The sequence below is a fragment of the Pongo pygmaeus genome, chromosome 15 (genome assembly GCF_028885625.2).
Source record: "Pongo pygmaeus isolate AG05252 chromosome 15, NHGRI_mPonPyg2-v2.0_pri, whole genome shotgun sequence".
NCBI classification, from domain to species: Eukaryota; Metazoa; Chordata; class Mammalia; order Primates; family Hominidae; genus Pongo; species Pongo pygmaeus.
In genome coordinates this window covers 35,768,670-35,788,192 of record NC_072388.2, presented here as the reverse complement: position 1 = coordinate 35,788,192, position 19,523 = coordinate 35,768,670, and the positions used below count along the sequence as shown (strand labels likewise).

General features: G+C 37.9%; 1 protein-coding gene and 1 non-coding gene across 16 annotated transcripts in view; one reads left to right on the top strand and one right to left on the bottom strand.

The window, feature by feature from the left end:
* The window catches only part of MIPOL1 (mirror-image polydactyly 1), a 406,056-nt gene that overhangs the window by 138,776 nt on the left and 247,757 nt on the right, over positions 1-19,523 (bottom strand). The window lies entirely within an intron of this gene.
* LOC129013505 (U6 spliceosomal RNA) lies at positions 13,488-13,592 on the top strand. The gene has a single exon (XR_008493964.2). It is a non-coding gene; the product is annotated as a U6 spliceosomal RNA (small nuclear RNA).

Here is a 19,523-nt window from a genome sequence, read left to right as displayed (position 1 = left end):
GGAACTACAAAACACAGATTAAAGATACTGTAGCTGACACAAACAAATGGAAAAAAATCCCATGCTCATTGATCAGAAGAATTAATATTATTAAAATGACCATGCTACCCAAAGAAATCTGCAGATTCAACGCAGGCCCTATCAAAATACCAACATCATTTTTCATAGAATTGGGAAAAACAATCCTAAAATTTTTATGAAACCAAAAGAGAGTATGAATAACTAAAGTAATCCTAAGCAAAAAACCCCAAAAAACAAAAAACAAAACAAAACTAGAGGTTTTTTACAGTACATTATGTTACTTGACTTCAAATTATACTACAAGGCTATAGTAACGAAAACAGCATGCCACAGATACAAAAATAGACACACAGATCAATGGAACAGAATAGAAAACCCAGAAATAAAGCCACATATTTACAGCCAACTGATCTTTGACAAAACTGAGAATAACATACACTGGAGAAGAGACACTCTTTTTAATAAATGGTGCTGGGAAAATTGGATTGCCATATGCAGAAGAAACTGGACCCTTATCTCTCACCATATAGAAAAATTAACTCAAGATGGATTAAATACTTAAATGTAAGACCTAAAACTATAAAAATCCTAGAAGAAATCCTAGGGAAAACTTTTCTGTTCATTGATCTAGGCAAATAATTCATGACTAAGATCTCAAAAGCACAAACAACAACAACATAGACAAATGGGACTTGATTAAACTAAAAAGTTTCTGCACAACACAATAAATAATCAACAAAGTGAACAGACAACCTGAAGAGCAGGAGAAAATATGTGAAAAATATGCATCTGGCAAGGGCAAGAAACTCATATAACAACAGCAAAACCAAATAATCCCATTAAAAAGTGGCAGTTGATAAGAACAGACATTTTTTCAAAAGACATACAAATAGCCAATAGGTATATGAAGAAATGCTCAACATCACCACTCATCAGAGAAATGCAAATTAAAATCTCAATGAGACATCCTCATTGACACCGCTCAGAATGGCCATTATTAGAAAGTCAGAAAATAACATGTTGGTGAGTTGGCAGACATAAGCGAACTCATACACTACTGGTAGGAATGTAAATTAGGACAACCTCCGTGGAAAACAGTATGGAGACTTCTCAAAGAACTTAAGACAGAACTACTATTTGATCCAGCAATACTACTACTTGGTACCTACCTAAAGGAAAAGAAATCATTACATTGCACTCACATGTTTATCACAGCACAATCCACAATGGCAAAGATGTGGAGTCAACCTATGTGTCCATCACAGATAACTGGATAAAGAAAATGTGGTATATATAAACAATAGAATACTACTCAGCTATAAAAAAGAATGAAATCATGTTTTTTGTAGCAACATGAATGGAATCAGAAGTCATTATCTTAAGTGAAAGAAGCCAGACACAGAAAGACAAATATTGCATGTTCTCATTCATAACTGGGTGCTAAAAAATGTGTACCCATGGACATAGAGAGTGGAATGATAGACAATAGAGACTCAGAAAGGTGAGGGGGTGCAAAGGGGGTAGATAATGATAAATTACTTAATGGCTACAATGTACATTATTCAGGTGATGGATACCCTAAAAGCCCTGATCTGACCCTCACTTAATTTGCGCATGTAATGAAACTGTACTTGTGCCACATAAGTTTATATAGTAAAAATGTATATAAGTCAATTGCAATGTGTGGATTTTATTTAAATCTTGATTAAAACAAATTAGACATTATGACATGAAACAACTCGAAGTTTTAACACTGAGTGGATATTTGATGATATTAAGAAATTATTTTTAGGCCAGGTGTAGTGGCTCGTGCCTGTAATCCTAGCACTTTGGGAAGCTGAGCTGGGAGAAGCACTTGAGCCCAGGAGTTCAAGACCAGCCAGGATAACATAGTGAGACCTTGTCTTCACACACAAAAAAACCCCAACAAATTAGCCAGGCATAGTGGTGTGAGCTTGTAGTCCTAGCTACTCAGGAGATTGACCCTTGGAGGGGGAGTCTGCAGTGAGCTGTGACAGCACCACTGCACTCCAGCCTGAGCAACAGAGGAAGACCCTGTCTCAAAAAAATAAACTAATTAAATAAAATACATTATTGTTAAACCGTTTTTAAGTATGTTAATGGTATTGTGGTTATGCTAAAACAAGAGTCCTCATCTTTTAGATGATATATACTGAAATATTTTTAAGTAACATTGTACATGTGATTTACTTTTAAATAATACCAGAGAGTGGGGGTATGTGCATGAGACTGTGGATGAAATTTGATTGACCAGGGGTTGATGTTTTCAGGGGCAAGTGATGCGTACATGTGGAGTTCATTCTGTAGGCTGTTGTATATGTCCAAAATTCTCCATAATAAGCTTTTCAAAAATGTATTTAGGCTTTTAAGATGCTTTAAATTTTATATAAAGTATTGAAGCATTTGAGTATAAGTTTAATTTTTAATGCTTCAAAAAATAAGCTCTATATTCCCAAGGCTCTCCAGGAAACAAAGAATAAAAACTAAATACATGTTAACAATAAAATTCCAGCAATTTTCTCTCAATTCCATAATATAACACAATATGTTCATTAAACCTCCACTTTTGCTTATTCTGTTCTTCCAGGCTAGAATGCCCTCTTCCTCCTCCTATCAGAACCTTATTGGTTCATATACTTCAATTCTCAAGTATTCTATAAAATCTTGTGAAATTTATTCAAGCCTAGAAGAACCTCTCCCTTCTGTGACTTGCCATGGAAGTGTCCAATTATTTCATTTAACAGCACATAGTAACGTATGTTCATTTTTAGTATATATTTTTTCTCTCCAGTTAATTATAATCTACTTGAAGGTAGCAATTGCATCTTATCCTCTGTTAACTCTATGTTTCACAAAAGTCTGCACAGTCTTTAGTACACAGTAGGCTCTTAATAAATTCATATACAACTCAAAATAGCTATTTGGTTAATGGTTGCTACTAAATATGATTGTTGTTAGGTTAGTGATTGTGCTACAGCACAGATAAAACAACAATATTAATACCACAACATACTAATAAACATAAACTGTTATGATTGTATGGATAAAATTGCTGTTAGGCACAGTATTTAGTTTTTGTAGTCTAACATATGATATAATGCTAGAGCTTAAAGATTCAAAAAAAAATCAAAGGGCATGTATTTATAAATCCGGACATCAACTGCGGTTGTAATTTGTGCAGTTTGGTTGAACACAGACAAAGATTGTTAAACTCCAAAGCAGGTCAGATTCTTTTACTGTGTTAACCTACCTTTAACATGGTCTCAGTGATGTGTTTTGTGCAATAAACACGTCAAGCATATCCAAATTAGGGAAATAATGCTGAAGTATCAGTTTTGCTTCAGCAGTATTTCTGAGGGAGGCAAGAATAGAGGAAGGGGTCCAGTAGCAAAGTAAAAGGCCCAGCTAACAGGAGGATTAGATAATATTTACGCCACTGTCGATGGCCTTAATGTAACCTAGGGGATGTTAGTTTTCTCTCTGTTTCAGTTTTCTCCTCTCCAAAAAGGGATGATGCCTTACAAGGATGTTGAAGGGATTAAATAAGATAACATATGTATCGAACTCCAAGATATAAGACAGAAGGAATTACGAACATAGCTTTAAAAATTATATCTGTATTTTCTGGGGTAACAGTTTTAACACAAAACACTGAAGAAAATGTTATACTTTGAATTTGTTCTCTTTGGAAAACATGTTTTTCATAGGTTAGGGGAGAAATGATGAAAATTATTAGATTTGAATTTCTCAATATATTTTTGAACACTAAAATGTTGCTGTGTGAATAAACAACTCCTGAAAACAAACTGTTAATCAAAAAGGGCCAAATCTAAGTTCAAGCATGCCATTTTGACAAAATATTTTTTAAATGCCTCACAAGAAAAAAATCAACCATCTTAACTACAGCGAAAACTTGTTCCTAAAGAGAAATCAAATGATTGCATATTGTGTTCACAAAATACTGCATTTAATGCCTAAAAAGCTAAGAAAAAGTTATAAATGTATTAACAGAATCTCAAAAAAGAGCTAATGATAACAATAAAAACTCAACATTGGGATTATAATAATAATGGGTTACCTTTGTTACATACCTAAGTGTACCCAAGTACTGTATAAAGCATTGTACATGCATTATTTGATTTGGTTATTCTAAACCAATGATATGAGGCAGGTATAATTACAATTCTTATTTTGCAGGTCAGGAAATTGAGGCTTTGAGAGGTTAATTACCCGTTGATGGTCACTCAGCTAGAAAGGCAGAACCTGCACCATCTGTCTTACTGTGGTGTTAGCTTTGAATTAAAACACTGTATCATACAAAAGAATGAATGGAAAACAAAAGTTTTACAGGTGAAAAGGTGAAGGAAGACCTAATGAAAGTAGATTTAGAAATATATGACGTTTCCTTCATTATTAATTATAATTTAAGTGAACAGTGCATCCAACTTTCTAGGACAAAATCTAAATTTTCACCTTTTTTCATGTAATTTTTTCAAAAATTTTTATTTTTTATAGTTTAGAACACCTAACAAAGCTTGATAGAACAACTAAACTTTCCATGGGTTAAAATAAATGAAAATCTTTATCAGATTAACATTGAATAAAACTAAACTAAAAAGCCAATCCCTATCTCTAGGCTTTTGAACTTCTTGATTGCTTTACATAGTAACTGAATATTGTTCAGTTGTGATTCAATCAGAACCAGGAAGTTTTAGAAGATATTTTTGGGGAATAACTGGAACTACATTAATAGAATACTGATTGTCATAAAACCCTTTTAAGCCTAAAAAGAACAAGACATACTGTACAACAACATTTAAAGCTTAACAACTAAATAGAATAGTAAATTAAACCTTAATAAGTTCATAAGTTTCATAAACATCTTAGGTTTGGAATAGTCAGTGGGGCATAATATTTTTATACTGAACTGAGCTCATAAAATAATGTTTTTGGAATTATGGGGAAAACATTCAGTCAAGTCTATTTTGACCCTTGCAAACTTGTAAATCATTTAAACTTTAGAGAACAAGTTCATGATTTAAAGAATGAAAACTCTAGCTACCTCACATATAATTGAATCTGGAATATTTACACATTTAAATACCTAACTATAGGTAAACATTTATCCTTTTGGGATAGGGCCAGGTGGAAGGGCCTCATGGCAAAATAACAATGTTAAGTCCCGGATATCTGACTGTACTGCCAGTGCCACCCAGTCTTAAAAATACTGCCGGATCGTCATCATCATCCTCAGTCAATATTTACTAAGCTTTTTATGACAGCAGTGGCATTAGAAAGTTTATAGAAATCAAAACTAGCTTAAAGATCTCAGTTTATTAGATCTTGTACTGTATGTTTAACATTTATTGTTTTTGCAATTAATGAATCAGAATGTTCCTGAACAAAGGTCTTCAATTATTAGCTACTATTTTCATTTGCTAAATATTTTTAACTAGTTTAGAGTCAATAAAAATCTTTAATTCATTTATTAATGCATGTGTCATGTAAAGAAAAGGAAAACATCTATAATTAAAATATACTAAATAAACCTAATTAAACTGAGTGAAATTTATTGAAATATGAAGGAATTCTCTCCTCTCCTTATCATTTCTGACTATAGCTGGTGTTCACAGGACTGAATTATTTTAAAAAGACACCCTCGAGGAGGAGCCAAGATGGCCGAATAGGAACAGCTCCAGTCTACAGCTCCCAGCGCGAGCAACGCAGAAGACGGGTGATTTCTGCATTTCCATCTGAGGTACCGTGTTCATCTCACTAGGGAGTGCCAGACAGTGGGCGCAGGTCAGTGGGTGAGTGCACCGTGCGCCAGCCAAAGCAGGGGCGAGGCATTGCCTCACTCGGGAAGCGCAAGGGGTCAGGGAGTTCCCCTTCCAGGGGTGACAGACGGCTCCTGGAAAATCGGGCCACTCCCACCCGAATACTGTGCTTTTCCGACGGGCTTAGGAAACGGTGCCCCAGGAGAGTATAGCCCGCACCTGGCTCAGAGGGTCCTACGCCCACGGAGTCTCGCTGATTGCTAGCACAGCAGTCTGAGATCAAACAGCAAGTCGGCAGCGAGGCTGGGGGAGGGGCGCCCGCCATTGCCCAGGCTCGCTTAGGTAAACAAAGCAGCCTGGAAGCTTGAACTGGGTGGAGCCCACCACAGCTCAAGGAGGCCTGCCTGCCTCTGTAGGCTCCACCTCTGGGGGCAGGACACAGACAAACAAAAAGACAGCAGTAACCTCTGCAGACTTAAATGTCCCTGTCTGACAGCTTTGAGGAGAGCAGTGGTTCTCCCAGCACGCAGCTGGAGATCTGAGAACGGGCTGACTGCCTCCTCAAGTGGGTCCCTGACCCCTGACCCCCGAGCAGCCTAACTGGGAGGCACCCCCCAGCAGGGGCAGACTGACACCTCACACGGCCGGCCAGGTACCCCAACAGACCTGCAGCTGAGGGTTCTGTCTGTTAGAAGGAAAACTAACAGAAAGGACATCCACACCAAAAACCCATCTGTACATCACCATCATCAAAGACCAAAAGTAGATAAAACCACAAAGATGGGGAAAAAACAGAGCAGAAAAACTGGAAACTCTAAAAACCAGAGTACCTCTCCTCCTCCAAAGGAACGCAGTTCCTCACCAGCAACGGAACAAAGCTGGACGGAGAATGACTTTGACGAGCTGAGAGAAGGCTTCAGACGATCAAATTACTCCGAGCTACGGGAGGATATTCAAACCAAAGGCAAAGAAGTTGAAAACTTTGAAAAAAATTTAGAAGAATGTATAACTAGAATAACCAATACAGAGAAGTGCTTAAAGGAGCTGATGGAGCTGAAAACCAAGGCTCGAGAACTACGTGAAGAATGCAGAAGCCTCAGGAGCCGATGCGATCAAATGGAAGAAAGGGTATCAGCCCTGGAAGATGAAATGAATGAAATGAAGCGAGAAGGGAAGTTTAGAGAAAAAAGAATAAAAAGAAACGAGCAAAGCCTCCAAGAAATGTGGGACTATGTGAAAAGACCAAATCTACGTCTGATTGGTGTACCTGAAAGTGACGGGGAGAATGGAAACAAGTTGGAAAACACTCTGCAGGATATTATCCAGGAGAACTTCCCCAATCTAGCAAGGCAGGCCAACATTCAGATTCAGGAAATACAGAGAACGCCACAAAGATACTCCTCGAGAAGAGCAACTCCAAGACACATAATTGTCAGATTCACCAAAGTTGAAATGAAGGAAAAAATGTTAAGGGCAGCCAGAGAGAAAGGTCGGGTTACCATCAAAGGGAAGCCCATCAGACTAACAGCGGATCTCTCGGCAGAAACCCTACAAGCCAGAAGAGAGTGGGGGCCAATATTCAACATTCTTAAAGAAAAGAATTTTCAACCCAGAATTTCATATCCTGCCAAACTAAGCTTCATAAGTGAAGGAGAAATAAAATACTTTACAGACAAGCAAATGCTGAGAGATTTTGTCACCACCAGGCCTGCCCTAAAAGAGCTCCTGAAGGAAGCGCTAAACATGGAAAGGCACAACCGGTACCAGCCACTGCAAAATCATACCGAAATGTAAAGAACATCGAGACTAGGAAGAGACTGCATCAACTAATGAGCAAAATATCCAGCTAACATCATAATGACAGGATCAAATTCACACATAACAATATTAACTTTAAATGTAAATGGACTAAATGCTCCAATTAAAAGACACAGACTGGCAAACTGGATAAAGACTCAAGACCCATCAGTGTGCTGTATTCAGGAAAGCCATCTCACGTGCAGAGACACACATAGGCTCAAAATAAAAGGATGGAGGAAGATCTACCAAGCAAATGGAAAACAAAAAAAGGCAGGGGTTGCAATCCTAGTCTCTGATAAAACAGACTTTAAACCAACAAAGATCAAAAGAGACAAAGAAGGCCATTACATAATGGTAAAGGGATTAATTCAACAAGAAGTGCTAACTATCCTAAATATATATGCACCCAATACAGGAGCACCCAGATTCATAAAGCAAGTCCTGAGTGACCTACAAAGAGACTTAGACTCCCACACATTAATAATGGGAGACTTTAACACTCCACTATCAACATTAGACAGATCAACGAGACAGAAAGTCAACAAGGATACCCAGGAATTGAACTCAGCTCTGCACCAAGCGGACCTAACAGACATCTACAGAACTCTCCACCCCAAATCAACAGAATATACATTTTTTTCAGCACCACACCACACCTATTCCAAAATTGACCATATACTTGGAAGTAAAGCTCTCCTCAATAAATGTAAAAGAACAGAAATTGTAACAAACTGTCTCTCAGATCACAGTGCAATCAAGCTAGAACTCAGGATTAAGAATCTCACTCAAAACCGCTCAACTACGTGGAAACTGAACAACCTGCTCCTGAATGACTACTGGGTACATAACGAAATGAAGGCAGAAATAAAGATGTTCTTTGAAACCAACGAGAACCAAGACACAACATACCAGAATCTCTGGGATGCATTCAAAGCAGTGTGTAGAGGGAAATTTATAGCACTAAATGCCCACAAGAGAAAGCAGGAAAGATCCAAAATTGACACCCTAACATCACAATTAAAAGAACTAGAAAAGCAAGAGCAAACACATTCAAAAGCTAGCAGAAGGCAAGAAATAACTAAAATCAGAGCAGAACTGAAGGAAATAGAGACACAAAAAACCCTTCAAAAAATCAATGAATCCAGGAGCTGGTTTTTTGAAAGGATCAACAAAATTGATAGACCACTAGCAAGATTAATAAAGAAAAAAAGAGAGAAGAATCAAATAGATGCAATAAAAAATGATAAAGGGGATATCACCACCGATCCCACAGAAATACAAACTACCATCAGAGAATATTACAAACACCTCTATGCAAATAAACTAGAAAATCTGGAAGAAATGGATAAATTCCTCAACACATACACCCTCCCAAGACTAAACCAGGAAGAAGTTGAATCTCTGAATAGACCAATAACAGGAGCTGAAATTGTGGCAATAATCAATAGCTTACCAACCAAAAAAAGTCCAGGTCCAGATGGATTCACAGCCGAATTCTACCAGAGGTACAAGGAGGAGCTGGTACCATTCCTTCTGAAACTATTCCAATCAATAGAAAAAGAGGGAATCCTCCCTAACTCATTTTATGAGGCCAGCATCATCCTGATACCAAAGCCTGGCAGAGACACAACAAAAAAAGAGAATTTTAGACCAATATCCTTGATGAACATTGATGCAAAAATCCTCAATAAAATACTGGCAAACAGAATCCAGCAGCACATCAAAAAGCTTATCCACCATGATCAAGTGGGCTTCATCCCTGGGATGCAAGGCTGGTTCAATATACGCAAATCAATAAATGTAATCCAGCATATAAACAGAACCAAAGACAAAAACCACATGATTATCTCAATAGATGCAGAAAAGGCTTTTGACAAAATTCAACAACCCTTCATGCTAAAAACTCTCAATAAATTAGGAATTGATGGGACGTATCTCAAAATAATAAGAGCTATTTATGACAAACCCACAGCCAATATCATACTGAATGGGCAAAAACTGGAAGCATTCCCTTTGAAAACTGGCACAAGACAGGGATGCCCTCTCTCACCACTTCTATTCAACATAGTGTTGGAAGTTCTGGCCAGGGCAATTAGGCAGGAGAAGGAAATCAAGGGTATTCAATTAGGAAAAGAGGAAGTCAAATTGTCCCTGTTTGCAGATGACATGATAGTATATCTAGAAAACCCCATTGTCTCAGCCCAAAATCTCCTTAAGCTGATAAGCAACTTCAGCAAAGTCTCAGGATACAAAATCAATGTGCAAAAATCACAAGCATTCTTATACATCAATAACAGACAAACAGAGAGCCAAATCATGAGTGAACTCCCATTCACAATTGCTTCAAAGAGAATAAAATACCTAGGAATCCAACTTACAAGGGATGTGAAAGACCTCTTCAAGGAGAACTACAAACCACTGCTCAAGGAAATAAAAGAGGATACAAACAAATGGAAGAACATTCCATGCTCATGGGTAGGAAGAATCAATATCATGAAAATGGCCATCCTTCCCAAGGTAATTTACAGATTCAATGCCATCCCCATCAAGCTACCAATGACTTTCTTCACAGAATTGGAAAAAACTACTTTAAAGTTCATATGGAACCAAAAAAGAGCCCGCATCGCCAAGTCAATCCTAAGCCAAAAGAACAAAGCTGGAGGCATCACACTACCTGACTTCAAACTATACTACAAGGCTACAGTAACCAAAACAGCATGGTACTGGTACCAAAACAGAGATATAGATCAATGGAACAGAACAGAGCCGTCAGAAATAATGCCACATATCTACAACTATCTGATCTTTGACAAACCTGACAAAAACAAGAAATGGGGAAAGGATTCCCTATTTAATAAATGGTGCTGGGAAAACTGGCTAGCCATATGTAGAAAGCTGAAACTGGATCCCTTCCTTACACCTTATACAAAAATCAATTCAAGATGGATTAAAGACTTACATGTTAGACCTAAAACCATAAAAACCCTAGAAGAAAACCTAGGCATTACCATTCAGGACATAGGCACGGGCAAGGACTTCATGTCTAAAACACCAAAAGCAATGGCAACAAAAGCCAAAACTGACAAATGGGATCTAATTAAACTCAAGAGCTTCTGCACAGCAAAAGAAACTACCATCAGAGTGAACAGGCAACCTACAAAATGGGAGAAAATTTTCGCAACCTACTCATCTGACAAAGGGCTAATATCCAGAATCTACAATGAACTCCAACAAATTTACAAGAAAAAAACAAACAACCCCATCAAAAAGTGGGCGAAGGACATGAACAGACACTTCTCAAAAGAAGACATTTATGCAGCCAAAAAACACATGAAAAAATGCTCACCATCACTGGCCATCAGAGAAATGCAAATCAAAACCACAATGAGATACCATCTCACACCAGTTAGAATGGCAATCATTAAAAAGTCAGGAAACAACAGGTGCTGGAGAGGATGTGGAGAAATAGGAACACTTTTACACTGTTGGTGGGACTGTAAACTAGTTCAACCCTTGTGGAAGTCAGTGTGGCGATTCCTCAGGGATCTAGAACTAGAAACTCCATTCGACCCAGCCATCCCATTACTGGGTATATACCCAAAGGACTATAAATCATGCTGCTATAAAGACACATGCACACGTATGTTTACTGCGGCATTATTCACAATAGCAAAGACTTGGAACCAACCCAAATGTCCAACAATGATAGACTGGATTAAGAAAATGTGGCACATATACACCATGGAATACTATGCAGCCATAAAAAATGATGAGTTCACGTCCTTTGTAGGGACATGGATGAAACTGGAAATCATCATTCTCAGTAAACTATCGCAAGAACAAAAAACCAAACACCGAATATTCTCACTCATAGGTGGGAATTGAACAATGAGAACACATGGACACAGGAAGGGGAACATCACACTCGGGACTGTTGTGGGGTGGGGGGAGGGGGGAGGGATAGCATTGGGAGATATACCTAATGCTAGATGACGAGTTGGTGGGTGCAGCGCACCAGCATGGCACATGTATACATATGTAACTTACCTGCACATTGCGCACATGTACCATAAAACCTAAAGTACAATAATAATAATAATAATAATAATAATAAAAGAGAAAAAAAAAATAAAAATAAAAAAAAATATCTTCTCAAAGTTAAAAAAAAAAAATAAATAAATAAAAAATAAAAAGGCACCCTCTTCATCTCTAACCAGTCACAGAATCCTGCTTCTGTATCAAGTGGAAGAAGAATGTCAGGTTAATAGTTCTTTTAAAGTTGGTAGTATTTTTCTTAACATCTTATTTTACTTTTAAAAACTGCTTGAATTAGTGCCATGTAAAATATCTTCAAAAACAGTTAAAAATATTCGGCAAATATAAAATGCAAGTGAAGATATCATTTATATGTATATTTTCCATAACACAGGTGAATAAAGTCTACTCTGGAATTTAATTCCCTTATAAATCCCACCTTTTGTAAAGCACAACACTAATAAAATCTATTTTAAAAAAATTAACCACGTTGTCATAAATATACATATACCAAAACATGGTTCAGTTTTTCATTATCAATTCTAAGCATTAAGCTTAATTTGTGCAGGTTACCATGCATGAGTCTTTTCAAAACTTACAAACTAATTGCTATAATATACAAAAGTAATACATGTACCTAAAAAATTTTTAAATTCAAACACTTTATTATATGAAATGAAAGTTAAAATGTCCCCTTCTCTCACTTACCATGGATATAAGAAATCTGACTGCTAGACTCAGTCTCACTTCCCAGGCAACCTGCTGTTAAGTTTCTAATGCATCACAATGTTTAAGCATACACATATATTAATACATACTCACTCATTCAAAACACTTATTGAGCATCAGAGACGTGCGAAGCACTGATTCAGGTATAAGATTCAGTGGTTAAAAAAAAAATCCTAAAGGACAATCCACTAATACAGTATAGTGTCATGTAAGCATGTCTATTATGAAAAAAATAATAAAGGAGAGTAACAAATAGAGTGATGCAGTAACAGGGTACGCTATTTTAGATAGTGTGATCTTGTGACATTGAAGCAGGAAGTTGAACAAAGTAAAGGAACAGACTCATGTGACATTCCGGGAGTAGAACACTCCAGGCAGAGAAAACACATGGCAGGGCACTGGGATGGGAGGACACCTAGAATATTTGAGTTATTAAGGAACCTAGTGTGGCTGGAGTGAACCAAGAGTAGAAACATGTTAAGAAATAAGGTTAGAGAGGTAGCCAGGGGCCAGAGTATATGTATATGTGTACAAACATCCATTTTATAAGTAATATCACAACATACATCTGAGGTTATAAAATTAAATACCTACAGGGTCAAGGAAGATGACTTTAAATTCACAAAGTAGGTGGAATAGAAAGTGTGGTGAAATGGCAAGTGCATGCCCCTTTTAGAGAGGGTAATTTTTACCCAGCCCTAGTCAATTGTTCAAATGCACATGTGATGGTTAATTATATGTGTCAACTTGGCTAGGCTATGGTAATGAGATATTTGGTCAAACAGCAATCTAGATGTTGCTGTGAAGATATTTTGTTTTTTTTTGCTGTGATTAACATGTTTAATCAGTAGACTTTGAGTACAACAGACTGCCTGTATAATTATGAGTAGACCTTATCCAATCAGTGGAAGACTGAGATCCCCTAAGGAGGAAGAAATTCTGCATCTTGAGACTCAAGGCCACAACATCTGCTAAGTGTGGTGGCTCACTTCTGTAATCCCAACACTGGGAAGTCAAGGTGACAGGATTGCTTGAGCTCAGGAGTTCAACACCAGCCTGGGCAACATAGTGAGACCTTGTCTCTATTTTTTTTTTTTTAAATTATTGCTCATCTTGGGTACATATACTAAAATTAGAACCATAAAGAGAAGATTAGCATGGCCCCTGTGCAAGCATGACAGGCAAATTCGTGAAGTGTTCCATATTTTTGGGAGAAAATTTTTGCAATCTATCCATCTAACAAAGGGGTAATATCCAGAACCTATAAGGAACTTAAACAAATTTACAAGAGAAAAACAACCTCATCAAAAAATGAGCGAAGGATATGAACAGACACTTCTCAAAAGAAGACACTTATATGGCCAACAAACATGAAAAAAAGCTCATCAGCATTGGTCATTAGAGAAATGCAAATCAAAACCACAGTCAGATACCATCTCACACCAGTTAGAACGGTGATCATTAAAAAGCCAGGAAACAACAGATGCTGGAGAGGATGTGGAGAAATAGGAATGCTTTTACACTGGGAGTGTAAATTAGTTCAACCATTTTGGAAAACAGTGTGGTGATTGCTCTAGGATCTAGAACCAGAAATACCATTTGATTCAGCAATTCCATTACTGGGTATATACCCAAAGGATTATAAATCATTTTATGATAAAGACACATGCACACGTATGTTTATTGCGGCACTATTCACAATAGTAAACACTTGGAACCAACCCAAATGACCATCAATGATAGACTGGATAAAGAAAATGTAGCATATATACACCATGGAATACTATGCAGCCATAAAGAAGAGTGAGTTCAGGGTCGGGTGCGGTGACTCATGCCTGTAATCCTGGCACTTTGGGAGGCCGAGGTGGGTGGATCACCTGAGATAAGGAGTTTGAGACCAGCCTGGCCAACATGGTGAAACCCCGTCTCTACTAAAAATACAAAAATTTGCTGGGCATGGTGGTGGGCACCTGTAATCCCAGCTACTCGGGAGGCTGAGGCAGGAGAATCACTTGAACCTGGGAGGCAGAGGTTGCAGTGAGCTGAGATCACACCACTGCACTCCAGCCTGGGCAACAGATCGAGACTTGGTCTCAAAAAAACAAACAAACAAGAATGAGTTCATGTCCTTTGCAGGGATATGGTTGAAGCTGGAGACCATCATTCTCAGCAAACTAACACAGGAACAGAAAACCAAACACTGCATGATCTCACTCATAAGTGGAAGTTGAACAATGAGAACACATGGACACAGGGAGGGGGCCATCACACACTGGGGCCTGTTGGAGGCTGGGGGGCAAGGGGAGGGATAGCATTAGGAGAAATACCTAATGTAGATGATGGGTTGATGGGTGCAGCAAACCACCATGGCACATGTATACCTGTGTAATAAAACTGCACATTCTGCACATGTATCCCAGAACCGAAAGTATAATTAAAAAAAAAAAATTGGCATGGTGGCATGTGCCTGTAGTCCTAGCTACTCAGGAGGCTGAGGCAGGAGGATCATTTCAGCAGGGAGTTTGAGGCTGCAGTGAGCTATGATTGCACCACTGCACTCCAGCCTAGGAAACAGAGCGAGACCTGAGTCAAAAATAAAAAATTTTAAAAAGTACAACATCAGCCCTTCACTGGTTTTCCAGCCCAATGGCTTGCTCTGAGATTTTCAGACGTGCCAGGCCCCACAATTGTTTGAGCCAACTTCTTAAAACGAATCTCTTGCCCTATTTATATACAGTCTATTGGTTCTCTTTCTCTGAAGAACCCTGAATAATAAACATGTCATACTATAATCCTAAGGGTCCCGCATTGCCAGATCTCCTAGATCTCATTTTGGCAATGAATTTAATATATTTTTTCCAATGATATGCAGACCAAACAAAGCATCCACGGAAAATATTTTAATTTATTTTTTCATTCTAAGAATAATGCTGCAATGAACAGTGGATAATGATACTATTTCCTAAGTTTTTGTTTTTTATTCTAAATTTTAAGAAAGGTAAAATCCAAACAAATGTTTCCAATGATAGTTTTCAGATATGAACACTGTAGGTCTAAAAAAAAAGAATTTTTTTGGTAAGTGATATATTTGCTTTATTATATGGAGACCCCATTTTGACCCACATCCGTGAAAATAACTAACCTACATGCTGGACTAGGTTCATGTCATCTAAAATCATTCATTCATTTACACATTTGTCAATGAGTTCTTATTACATGCAATGCACACAAAAAAACATTGTGCAGGAGACACTTTACAGCTGAATAAACTTTCAATCTAGTGTTAACTTTGATTGTTTATTCATTTGTTGACATATATTTACAGAAGTCTTGCTATACATAAAGAACAGAAGCACTAGTAGGGGAGTGAAGACACATATTCATAGAACTATTGGACAAGAAGGCATGAGGTATGTATTGTGAGAGAGCCACTGTGAATAACTATGGTAGGAATTTTACATAGTGAGATCACTTCTAATGGACAAGATTAGAAAAGGATTAATAGAATAGCTGTTATTTAAATTATGATGTGAAGCCTCAATAAAAATGGGATAGGCAGAGATGGAGTAGTCCAGGAGGAAATGACGACATATGAGAAAGCACTGAAGTGGGAAATTGTTCGGTGTATCCATTGAATATTGAACAATCTATTTTGGGAGTGCACAAAATAGTCAATTCAGTGTAACAAATATTTGTTGAGCGCTTACTATGTGTGAAGCAGTATACCAGTGACACAAATATGAATGAAACTGGGAAGTAAAAAGATAATTGGTGAAATATTGAATTAGAAACAGGGCTGGGCACAGTGGCTCATGCCTGTAATCCCAGCACTTTGGGAGGCCGAGGTGAGCAGATCAGGAGGTCAGGAGATCAAGACCATCCTGGCTAACATGGTGAAACCCTGTTCCCACTAAAAATAAAAAAAATAAAAAAAAAATTAGCCAGCCGTGGTGGCGGGTGCCTGTAGTCCCAGCTACTTGGGAGGCCGAGGCAGGAGAATGGCGCAAACCTGGGAGGTGGAGTTTGCAGTGAGCCGAGATCGTGCCACTGCACTCCAGCCTGGGCGACAGAGCAAGACTCTGTCTCGAAAAAAAAAAAAAAAAAAGAAATAGAGATGGCAGCAATATCGAGGAAGTTCATGTATGTTACATTAAAGAGTTCGGACTTTATTATATATGTAATGTGGTATTGTTAAATACTATTGATGGCTGAATGACAGGGTGAAAATAAAGTTTCAGGAATCTTAAGGATGGAGAAGACAAGTAAACAAAGTAGCAAAAAAAGCTTGGGCACGAAATTATTCAGGTGCAGTCTAAGTAGGAAAAGGCAAAAGTGACAATGATTGCAAGGAAAAATCTAGCAAAAGCTGGTTATAAATTAAATTTAAGAAAGCGATGAATCAAAGATTACCTATGTAGGAGGCAACTGCTACCTGTGGACCTATAATAACAGTGATTCTGAGTGCCAAGACCGAGGGAAACACTGCACTTTTTTAATCTAACAAAATATAAAATTGTATTTTTCTCAAGCTAATAGAAACAATGTTTAGAAACATCAAATTCCAGGACCTATAATTAGCAAGCCCATTCTAATACAAACTCTGGGTCCTTAGCTAGGCACAACCATTAAGTGACAAAATATTTATTTTATTTTATTTTATTTATTTTTTATTATTATACTTTAGGTTTTATGGTACATGTGCGCAATGTGCAGGTCAGTTACATATGTATACATGTGCCATGCTGGTGCGCTGCACCCACTAACTCATCATCTAGCATTAGGTATATCTCTCAATGCTATCCCTCCCCCCTCCCCCCACCCCACAGTAGTCCCCGAAGTGTGATGTTTCCCTTCCTGTGTCCATGTGTTCTCATTGTTCAATTCCCACCTATGAGTGAGAATATGCGGTGTTTGGTTTTTTGTTCTTGCGATAGTTTACTGAGAATGATGATTTCCAATTTCATCCATGTCCCTACAAAGGACATGAACTCATCATTTTTATGGCTGCATAGTATTCCATGGTGTATATGTGACACATTTTCTTAATCTAGTCTATCATTGTTGGACATTTGGGTTGGTTCCAAGTCTTTGCTATTGTGAATAATGCCACAATAAACATACGTGTGCATGTGTCTTTATAGCAGCATGATTTATAGTCCTTTGGGTATATACCCAGTAATGGGATGGCTGGGTCGAATGGAATTTCTAGTTCTAGATCCCTGAGGAATCGCCACACTGACTTCCACAAGGGTTGAACTAGTTTACAGTCCCACCAACAGTGTAAAAGTGTTCCTATTTCTCCACATCCTCTCCAGCACCTGTTGTTTCCTGACTTTTTAATGATTGCCATTCTAACTGGTGTGAGATGGTATCTCATTGTGGTTTTGATTTGCATTTCTCTGATGGCCAGTGATGGTGAGCATTTTTTCATGTGTTTTTTGGCTACATAAATGTCTTCTTTTGAGAAGTGTCTGTTCATGTCCTTCACCCACTTTTTGATGGGGTTGGTTTTTTCTTGTAAATTTGTTGGAGTTCATTGTAGATTCTGGATATTAGCCCTTTGTCAGATGAGTAGGTTGCGAAAATTTTCTCCCATTCTGTAGGTTGCCTGTTCACTCTGATGGTAGTTTCTTTTGCTGTGCAGAAGCTCTTTAGTTTAATTAGATCCCATTTGTCAATTTTGGCTTTTGTTGCCATTGCTTTTGGTGTTTTAGACATGAAGTCCTTGCCCATGCCTATGTCCTGAATGATAATGCCTAGGTTTTCTTCTAGAGTTTTTATGGTTTTAGGTCTAATGTTTAAGTCTTTAATCCATCTTGAATTGATTTTTGTATAAGGTGTAAGGAAGGGATCCAGTTTCAGCTTTCTACATATGGCTAGCCAGTTTTCCCAGCACCATTTATTAAATAGGGAATCCTTTCCCCATTTCTTGTTTTTGTCAGGTTTGTCAAAGATCAGATAGTTGTAGATATGTGGCGTTATTTCTGACGGCTCTGTTCTGTTCCATTGATCTATATCTCTGTTTTGGTACCAGTACCATGCTGTTTTGGTTACTGTAGCCTTGTAGTGTAGTTTGAAGTCAGGTAGTGTGATGCCTCCAGCTTTGTTATTTTGGCTTAGGATTGACTGGGCGATGCGGGCTCTTTTTTGGTTCCATATGAACTTTAAAGTAGTTTTTTCCAATTCTGTGAAGAAAGTCATTGGTAGCTTGATGGGGATGGCATTGAGTCTATAAATTACCTTGGGCAGTATGGCCATTTTCACGATGTTGATTCTTCCTACCCATGAGCATGGAATGTTCTTCCATTTGTTTGTATCCTCTTTTATTTCCTTGAGCAGTGGTTTGTAGTTCTCCTTGAAGAGGTCCTTCACATCCCTTGTAAGTTGGATTCCTAGGTATTTTATTCTCTTTGAAGCAATTGTGAATGGGAGTTCCCTCATGATTTGGCTCTCTGTTTGTCTGTTAATGGTGTATAAGAATGCTTCTGATTTTTGCACATTGATTTTGTATCCTGAGACTTTGCTGAAGTTGCTTATCAGCTTAAGGAGATTTTGGGCTGAGACAATGGGGTTTTCTAGATATACAATCATGTCATCTGCAAACAGGGACAATTTGACTTCCTCTTTTCCTAATTGAATACCCTTTATTTCCTTCTCCTGCCTAACTGCCCTGGCCAGAACTTCCAACACCACGTTGAATAGAAGTGGTGAGAGAGGGCATCCCTGTCTTGTGCCAGTTTTCAAAGGGAATGCTTCCAGTTTTTGCCCACTCAGTATGATATTGGCTGTCGGTTTGTCATAGATAGCTCTTATTATTTTGAGATATGTCCCATCAATACCTAATTTATTGAGAGTTTTTAGCATGAAGCGTTGTTGAATTTCGTCAAAGGCCTTTTCTGCATCTATTGAGATAATCATGTGGTTTTTGTCTTTGGTTCTGTTTATATGCTGGATTACGTTTATTGATTTGCGTATATTGAACCAGCCTTGCATCCTAGGGATGAAGCCCACTTGATCACGGTGGATAAGCTTTTTGATGTGCTGCTGGATTCGGTTTGCCAGTATTTTATTGAGGATTTTTGCATCCATGTTCATCAAGGATATTGGTCTAAAATTCTTTTTTTTGGTTCTGTCTCTACC